At 56.3% G+C, this 8,002-nt stretch overlaps 1 pseudogene; it reads left to right on the top strand.

Annotated features, from left to right (window-relative positions):
- The first annotated feature begins 5,954 nt into the window (after positions 1–5,954).
- LOC112484095 lies at positions 5,955–6,073 on the top strand (annotated as a pseudogene).
- Positions 6,074–8,002: the final 1,929 nt, after the last annotated feature.

Genomic DNA, 8,002 nt, shown 5'->3' on the forward strand with positions numbered 1-8,002 from the left:
GAGCGGGCCGGTTTGTGCGTGTGGGGTGGTCTGCGGCTGATGAACGCGTCGAACTCCCAAGGTCATTCGCAAGTTCCGGAAAACCAGCGCTGTGGCCTGGGGCGAGTCCAGGTCCAGCCCATGAAGCGCTCAACGCGACCTTTTCAACGCCGCCGGCCGCACTAACGCTGATGCCGGGGGAAGAGGCACGGGACGCCCCGCCGCCAGTGGGGGCTGCTGGGCGACACGGCGGCGGGGGAGGATGGCGATGGGGTTCCCGGGAAGCGCAGGGACAGGGGCCCGAGCTGTCCCAGCTGGCACCGGGCTGCGCCCGTGCACACCCGGGCGCAGGGGACCGAGCTGTCCGAGCTGGCATCGGGCCGCCCCGTGTAGACCCGGGCGCAGGGCGGGGCGCGAGGCGGGCTCCGTGAGCTGGTTCGGTGGCTTCGTTTGGCGTTTCCCCGGTAACCGGTCCATTTACCCACATTTCCCGGAACCCGGGGCTCATCTCCTCATTGCTCCTCCTTCATTTCGCCCCTTTCATTTCCCAAATGAAACCACCTTTCTAAGCCGAGGACAGAAACTTCTTGAGTCTGTACCTTTCGCTCTGGGCAAGGACATCCAGGTGTGTTTTTCAGTCCGCGTTCCCATCACCGCCCTTCCGCGTGGTGCCCTCTGCCTCGCCATCCACTGGCGCGCCTTGCGCTGCCCGCGCGGCCTTGGGCCTTGGCCGCCTCCGTGCCGCGCCCGCCGGGCCTCTCCCAGCGCGCACTCCGCTTAGCGAAACGCGAGAAGATGCGACATTCTTAGCAGCCCCTTTCCCGAAGATGCTGGCTAGTGCTCTTTTTATTAAATATCACGGTTTTAGTTGATAAAAGGGTTACTTTTCCAAAAACATATTTTCTAGAGAACACTCGTTAAAATGGCAAACGCTGCAGGCAGGTTCCAACCTTAAGACACAATTATCGACCAAGAGCAGCTCTGGGGGAGAGGGCGGACCCCCTGCCCCCAGCCGTTGCTGGATTATCCAGTGGTAAATGCCACGCGGGCCGGGACGAGTGGGAGACTCAGGTTCGCCTCGTCTGCTTCTGCCGGTGCCGCCCAATCTCGCCGCGCGGTGGATCAGAACCCTCGGTCTCTCCACGAGAGGCCGCGTTGATCCGGGGCTTTCTCGCCCAGGAGGAGCGGGGCGCTGTGCTAAGCTGGCCGCCCGCGAGCCCCCACCCCTGCCGGCGCCTCCCGCTGGCTAATTCTGACCCCACTTTCCTCGTAAAGTCGGATTTCGTTCCTCAGTGTTAGCGATTTCTCCCCGACTTTGTGTCAACACGAGGGGTGCTAATCCTGGCTCCTGCACCTTCTCCCAGCTCGATGATTCCAATGTTTCTCTTTTACTTTTCTATTACTGGCTTAGTGTGATTTTTACGTAAGTCACTACATATTGTTACCTATAGCTGGCTTATTTTAAAAACACTGCTTTGAATGTTATTGGTGTTGTTTCGCAAAAAGAGTTCTGGTAATTAACTAGAGGGTCTGTCTAGGAAAAGACAGAACAATTAATGGAACCGAATTCCTAATCCAAAGATGACACAGAGGGTGACATCTGACAAATTACAAAGGAGGCGTTTACCTTGACGAGAAAGCGATGGGCTCTCTAAAGCTTGAGATATCACGCTTAGCCCTTTGGAAAAAAAGAAACGTCTAAAAATACATCCAATGTGAAAAAGTCGCCTGTTAAAAGAGAAATATTCATCTCACGCAAAAAAATAAACTTAAGGTGAGTAAAATATTCAAATTGAAACCACAGGAGTTCAGGAAGAAAATTAAGTGCATCTTCGTTACATTGGTCTGGTTTGAGAAAAAGGAGTTTTTACATATGGATTTGGATTATTCTGAAAAAGAATGAAAAATTCGACAAATGAAAATTTAAAATCTACGTAGGGCAAATGAAAAAATAAAGTGAGAAAAAATTACAACATTCTGATCAAAAAAAAAAAAGATCGATACATGCCCAGAGAAGCTAAACTCCCAAACAGAAAAACACTCCCATTCAGACACTTCATGAAGCCAGCAGCAACCACACGTGTGGCCTGCAGTTAACTAAATGGAATTAAAAAGTCCATATTTTAAGCTGGCAAACATCGAGCTGGTGATGATACGCAGGTGGGGTCTGCAAGGGAGGCCCCGTCCACACCCTGTCGCACCCGGCGCTGTAGAGTCCTGGAGGAAGTTAACAAAATACGCTGAAGGTCAAAATGTACAAGTTCATTGAAAGGATGATTTTCCCCTTTCTTCTTTGTTACGCTCCGATTATTATAACCTGCAGGATCTGATTATTTTTGATAAACATGCAGCACTTTCAAGATAAGAAAAACAGCGATGTAAAGATTAAATATTCTGCCTGGCACGTGTACATTTTAAGTCCTAAAAGCATGGACTCAAATTTCCAAATGGAAGTTACTCTTTAGCTACGTCCCCTCGTGTTCCTGCAAGGATGTGAGGCGGCTCCCAGTCCACATGAAGTGACATTTAACGTCATCAAAGGGTGAGAGATGGAGAAGAAGGCGGCAAAGAACAGTGGGAGGGGCCCAGGAGGGGCAGGAGCGACACCCCCCTTTCCATTCCTATCAGCTAATTAAAAAAGGGGGAGGGGAAGCTCGCTACATGATGGGCGTGTCCGGGAGACAGCCACCAGGGGCGGTTTAAACCAGCGCCCTCGGTGGTTGTGCAGAGAAAAAGGGGCCCTCCCCCGAGAGCATCTGGGTCCTCAGGGCAGGCCGCTCCCTCTGGCCCCTCACAGCGTCCTGCACGGCCCGGGGAAGGCCTGCTCCTGTGTGACAGTGGCTCTCCCATTCCCGAGGCTGGGTTGGCCTGAGGCTCAGCCTCCTCCCTAGCGGGCTCCGGGGTCAACATGGCTGCTTTGGTGATGGGACTTGGGGTAAAGAATGTGCCCCTGAGCTTGCAAGTCCCCATTCTGTCCAGCCTTTTCTGGACAACCCATCACTTCTTTCCTTTAAGTCCTGCCCACCGAGACAGCGCACAGGCGACCTGATGGAGCGTCCACGGTGCAGTCACGGGAGCGACTCAGCGACTCGGCGGAAGCTGTGCGCCCCGCCCCGGCCGTTTGGCTCCCGCTGCCCTGCGGCCTCGGTGAGTACAGGCGTGACCCCACGGAAACCGGGGGCAGCTCCCCCTGGAAGCACCGCTTCCCCTGTGGGCAGCGTGTGTCACAGGGTGCTGCAGGTGCACAGGCTCGGAGTCCCTGCTTCGCCCCGCTCGCTGGTCCTTATTGTGCCCGGAACAAAGGCCAAGCAGAGGGGCCGGGTCCCCAGAGACTGGCTGTGTCCACAGTACTGACGGCTTGGCCCAGCGTCCCTCCTGCCCACGAGCTGGCCTTCCTGGCTCTCGGCAGCAGCGTGTCCACCACGGGCTACTCGAAGCCACGCTCCCGAAGCGGTTTATGCTGTTACCGCTGTGAGTGGGCTAGAACGTCTAAATTTCGAAGAACTAGTAATTAAAGTCAGCATATTAGTGGCTGAATGGAAAGGTGCCAACTTTTATTTAAACAAAAAAGGAGACATTAAGAGAAAACAGCACACGACTACCGTCCTATGCTGTCACAGCCTCCGGACGGGAGAGGAAGTGGACCACGCGACTACTGTCCTATGCTGTCACCGCTTCCGTACGGGAGAGGAAGTGGACCCCAACCACGGAAAGACCATCCTTGGCGTAAAGGGCCAAGCCTGCCGAGCGCAGCCGGGTGACAGCTGAGCCCATGGACACGGTCTCTCCTCCTTTGCCCTGCGCTCCCCATGGCCGGCAGCTCTGGGCCGGGGCAGCCGCCGTGCTGCCTCATCTCTGCCTCGGCCGGCGGCTGACCAGAACCCCGTTATCATTTAGGCTCAGGGCGGGAACGATTTAAAAATCTCCCCAAATATGCTCCTATCCGTCGAAAGTGGACTAAGAACAAACAGGCGATGCAGAGGCTTCCAGAAGATTCCCCGCCCCCCTCGTCGCCTTTTCTCGAGCCCCGCTTGCCGGCTCTGACACTGAGCTGCGCTTGGTTCCCGAAGCTTCCGCTTCGATCTCCTGGTGCCTGGCGCCCCGAGTGCATCATCGCGCAGTGTGAGCTCTGTTCCTCGGCGCTCACCAACTTCTTCCCGGCTTTGGGGACCTGGCGGTGGCAGCCGGCTGAGGGACCGACTGGCTCGGTTCTGCGAGGCATGCCCGCCGCTGGCTTTGTGCAGCACGGAGCGTTTCAAACGGGCGGACGTCAGCTTCTTTGTCTGGGTTGGTCCCGGCGGAGACCGCTGTCGTGGCGCACGCCCTGCCGGCCGCTCTCGGCGCTTCAGGCAAAGTAGAGAGGGGAGGCGCGGAGGCCGCGGGGCAACACGAACGAGCACGCGAAAAAGAGCAGGCGGAGCCATCAGCGAGCTCGGGCCTCACTCACTGCCGTGTTTTCAGATGGGCTTGTGCCCATCACTGTCCGGGGAGCACGCGGCCGAACCATCGGCTGGCCGCACGTGAGCGGTCACACGACCTGTCCTGCGGTACAGGTATAGACAGGGCTTCTCTGGTTCTGCACGGTCCAACGGAGAGGCATCGGACCGGGTCGGCGCCCAGCAGAACACGCAGCGTTTCAGGCCAATTAAATCTGTCACCTGGGCACACCTGACTTCGAGGATGGAGCACTCGCCGGGGCGCAGAGTCCTTGGCTGGATAAGTGAATGACTTTCTCTCCTCCTCAGGTCGCCACAGACCTTTGTCTGTGACAAAGAACGCCAGGCTCCAGCTCGGCAGTGGCACGGCGTCAAAACCACCGTGGGTTGCTGAAGACTTTCCATCCGCGTAGCTGGCTGGCCACGCAGTCCCGCAGATGGTAGTGCTGGGTGATGCTGGCTGTGTGACTTGGTGACAGATAGTGCAGAGGAGGGAGAGTGTGGCTCGCAGCCAGGCTCATCAGAAGGCCAGAGGGTGTCACCACTGCAGTTACAGCACCGAGTGTCAGTGGCGTTCTTGAGTCACACGGGGCCAGGCAGAGGTGATTGTACTAGAATGATGTCTTTAAACTGATATTTTTTCTCTCAACGATGACGTTTCCAGTGGCAACGAAGGTGGGGATTTAACTCGGGGCTCGTGTTAACTCGTGGCACTGAAGGCTCAGCATCATCGGAGCCCACGCTGCAGCTCTGTTCCCGGTGCTTCGGCAACAGCCCGCACTCTCGTGCGGAGGTGACGCTTCCTGCATAGAGCCACCCAGAGCCCCTTAACTACTTAGAGACTTAGACGCAAAACCCAGTAACCAACAAACTAATCCTATTTACTCTGGCGTCTTTAAATAAAACGTGCTTGTAAATGACGATGCTGATTAATTTTGAAGATTTAAAAATGTGTTTTATAAGATAATTCCAAAGGAACTTTTTTAAGTTCTGAGGTTTTTAAAAGACTGGTTTTAGTTTCAGAATAAGTATACAGTACGCTACAACCACCGAACGCAGCGACATGTTGGTGCTATGCTAAGCGCTTGCCATCCTGACTCTTAATGTCCAGTCTTTAATCCCGGCTCGTGGTTTTTGTTGGAAACATACCTATCTCTCAAACGTAGTGAGTTTCCTTGCTCATCAGAGGACACCGTCAACACAGTGGAAAAGCAACACGCAGAATGGAGGAACGAATTTGCAAATCCCATGTCTGATAAGGGGTTAATATCCAGAATGTGTGAAGAACCCCTACAACTCAACACCAGAGACACCAACAACTCAATTATAAGATGGATAAAGGACTCAAATAGACATTTCTCCAAAGAAGATACACAAACGGCCAATAGGCACATGAAAAAACGCTCAACTTCACTAATCATCAGGGAAATGCAAATCAAAACCACAGTGACAGACACGGTTCCATAGGGTAGCGGTGAGCTCGTCTGCTTTACACGCAGAAGGTCCTGGGTTCACGCCCCAGTGGAGCTGCGGTCCATAGTCTACGGCCATGCCACCCCGAACAAGCCCGATCCTGTCTGATCTCGGATGCTAAGCAGGGTCGGGCCCGGTTAGTACTTGGATGGGAGACCACCTAGGAAGACCAGGTGCTGTAGGCGTAAAACAAACAAACAAACAAAAACGAGATTCCTCTTCATCCTCCTTAAGATGGTTACTATCAAAAAACCCAGAAAAAGCCAGCGTTGATGCGGCTGTCTGGGCATTGGAGCCCCCGGCACTGCCGATGGCAGGTGACACGGTGCAGCCGCTGCCGGAAACTGTGGCAGCGCCTCAGGGCTGAACACGGAGCGTACGACCCAGCACTCTGCTCGGGTAAGTCTTTGAGAGCCGGGTGCCGGGGTCAGAGGGGCCGCTTGTGCAGCCCGTTCGCAGCGGCACAGCCAGAGGCGGCAGCGACTCAAGTCCATGGACAGGTGGACGAGGCGTGGTCTGTGCACGCAGTGGAACCTTGTCCCTCCTCACGGAGGAAGGAAGTTCTGACGAACGCTGCAACGTGGGTGGATCTGGGGGGCCTCAGGCAGAGGTGAGCAAGCTGGTCACAAAAGGACGAGGCTGTGTGACTCTGTCCGCACGGGCCCCGCCCAGGAGCAGTCAGGCTCACGGAGACGCACGGCAGAGCGGCGAAGCCGGGGGCTGGGGGGCGGCGGACTTAGCGCCTGGCCGGGACGGCTTGGGATTTGCAGGGTGAGGGCGTCCTAGGGAGCGGCAGCGAGGATGCGAGCACCCTGAGCGCCACCGACCTGCACGCCGAAGCGGAGACCATTACGCGTGGGGTGCCACGGTGTTAGAAAGTCTCCGGACGCCACAAACTTCTCATCTACTCAAGTCCAGCAGCGCCGCGTCCATCACCGGGCCCGGTTATTTCCCGGGTTTCCTGTGGAGGATTCGCGTTTCCTGGCCCGTTCGCCGCACACCCGACTCTCTCTCGGTCTCGAGCTCTTTAAGTGACCTGCCCGGGTTTGGCTTGGGCTTTCCCAAGCGTCCACCCCGCCGCAAGCCCGACCTATGCTCTGACATACGCTAATCTATGTACAAGCTCCAGCTAAGGGCTTGATGACCGTGTCTCCGATGCAGAAAAAAAATTGTACCTTCCAACTCCGACAGCCCCGTAATTTCTGCATTCTACTCCCCCTTGCTCTTTCGAGCTCAAATCTTTCCTGTAATTTCACGCTAAATGCGGCCGACAGTAACTGGCGCGGGCTGACAACCTACCGCCTTCCCCGCGCTCCGATCCGTCATGTGCTTCGCCACCCGCGTTACTGCGGGCGAAGGCTTTCATCAAATACCTCCCACTTCGCAAGGTGGACGGGCCCTGTACGGATTCCTGCATCGGTCCCTCGTTGGCTGGCATCTGTCCCCTACATCAGTGCCGCATGTTTTAAATCTTCTGTTGTGACAGCACCCCACTTCTGTATCAATGCTAGTATCACTGATGATGAGCTACGTAATTTGGGGGTGCAAACAACCCCAAAACATCTGTAGTTTAAAACACAGATTTCTTTCTTCCTCCTCCTGAATCCCCATCAAGGGTCAGCTGGTGACGGGTGCTCACGGGGACCCCTTAGGGCCCCAGGCTGACGGAGAAACCGTGATCCCGAATGCAGTCCAGAGAGGGGCGGACGTGCCATTTACCACCGAGGCCGATGGCTCTGGTGCCAAGTGTGGCCGGGAGTCTCACGCTGTGCTGAGCACTCTAGGGCGGGGGGACAGGCTCGGAGCCAGCTGAGCCAGGCAGAGGAGAGCTGTCGGGGCCTTGGAGGTGAAAGGCGGGGTGGGGGAGGCCCCTGGGGGTAACCCAGGCTGCGGAACCCCAGCTACGGAGACCCGGGAGTGAGTGGGGAGCTTCCTGCGACAGCGGAGGGTGTCTGGGAGCTGTGTGCAGAGGGAGGCTGCGGAGGGACAGGCGAGGGCCCTGGAGGGAACCCTGGGCGCCCTGTCTGGGTGCTCCGCTGGCTCCAGGACTTCAGGCTGCGCCGCACGCAGGTGCCACCGCCCGGGAGGGACTCAGGTCCCCGCGTGTGACGTGG

The sequence above is a fragment of the Pteropus alecto genome, unplaced genomic scaffold (assembly GCF_000325575.1).
Source record: "Pteropus alecto unplaced genomic scaffold, ASM32557v1 scaffold137, whole genome shotgun sequence".
Taxonomy (NCBI): domain Eukaryota; kingdom Metazoa; phylum Chordata; class Mammalia; order Chiroptera; family Pteropodidae; genus Pteropus; species Pteropus alecto.